Source organism: Nicotiana sylvestris, chromosome 3 (genome assembly GCF_000393655.2).
Source record: "Nicotiana sylvestris chromosome 3, ASM39365v2, whole genome shotgun sequence".
NCBI lineage: Eukaryota > Viridiplantae > Streptophyta > Magnoliopsida > Solanales > Solanaceae > Nicotiana > Nicotiana sylvestris.
Genome location: NC_091059.1, coordinates 136,097,437 through 136,099,149, shown reverse-complemented (window position 1 = coordinate 136,099,149; position 1,713 = coordinate 136,097,437).

Here is a 1,713-nt window from a genome sequence, read left to right as displayed (position 1 = left end):
AGTGGTCCTCCCCAACAAATACTGAAACTCTCTTGCCAAAGGGAATAGCCACAAGAAGCGGGGTAAAACAGAGTAAGAGTGAGCTACAAAAGCCTTTGGCTGAAAGTAAGAAGAAGAGGATGGATAAAGGAAAAGGTAAGGTTGCAGAGACCTCTGAAGTTGTTGATGTTGAGGATATGGAACATGTCCATCAAGAGGACCATACAATAATGGAGGTTCAGACTCCCAAGCCCAAAAAGACCAAGACCTCTTCCAAGAAGTCTTCATCTGTGTCTAAGGCTGCTGAACCTTCATTGGCCAAGAGGACAAGGTCTGTAGTGAAAAGCAAACAAGTTAGAGTTTCTGAAGATGGGGAATGGAGTGGTGAAGAAGAAAGTGAGTCTGATAGTAAACAAGACAAGATGACCAAGTTTGGCAAAAGAAAAATTTTGAAGGGAAGATTGCTGAAAGACTTAGTGGAACAAGGAATGGTTCGTTTGGTTGATGCCCTAGCTGTTCAGGGCTGGAAGGACATGGTCCTTCAGATAGATGGAAGGCTAGCCAGGAATGAGATCATTGAATTCAAGGAAAATGCTGAGGTCAAACATGGCAGAGTTACTAGCCAAGTAAAAGGAGTTCAAGTGACCTTTGATGCAGAGAAGCTGGGAGAGATTCTTGACATCCCTATTGAGGGATATGATGACTACACCAGGCAAAGATGGCCAAGTCTGGATTCCCTTCCTCCTGCCCTGGAAATCACTAGGATATTCTGTGATGTTGAAGAAGTGAATGAGGCCAAGTTTGTGCAAAAGAGTGAAATGAAGACACAACACAAAGTCCTCTTTGAGTTTTTCAACAAGTGCCTACTGCCCAGGCAGGAAAGAAGGCATATTGCTAACTATATGGACTTCGTTCTGATGGAGTGCCTTGAAAGTGGAAGGCAAATCAACTGGCCTGCATTCATCATCAAACTACTGGACAAGGTTATTAATGTCTCTAAGGCCCATGCCACCTCCTATGGATTTATTCTGACTACTGTTCTGGATCGATGCAAGGTGCCTCTGAAGAAATGGGAAATAGCCACAAGCAAGGACTACTTTGGAATTAATACTCTGATTGCTTGTGACTATCAGTCAATGCCATTCCAAATGAACCTAGTTCATCCAAGAAGACACCTATCAATAGTAAAGTCAGGGCTTTAGTTCAGGAAAGTGAGACCAAGGATGTTGAGATAGCTAGGCTGAAGGTTCGCTTAGCAGAGGTTGAATCTAAGAGGGATGCTCTCAGAACTGAGCTTACCAAGGAAAAGGAGAAGAATGATGGGATTCTTCACAATATGCTAAATCTTCTCCAAGCCCAAAACCAACCCTCTAGCTCCCCAAGCCTTAGGAATTCTAGCCTTTATCTCCTGAACCTATCTAGTACCATCAGTGACCCAGATTAGGGATTTCTCTTTATTTTAACTCCTGTTTTGAATATTTTTGCTTTCTGTTTGTGGATTGTTGTAGCAACATATCTTCTATCAATAATATCTACTGTTTTTACTCGTATTGACTATTAATATTTCCTTGATAGTTTAAATATGTTTGCCTGATTACTGATGATTAATCCATTATTGCTTGCAGTTTCCCCAGTGGCCATGAGTACTTATTAAAATCTAGGACTCACACTTTGTTTATGCAACTTTTCGATGATGCCAAAAGGGGGAAGAAATATTGTGCTTTACATATTCTG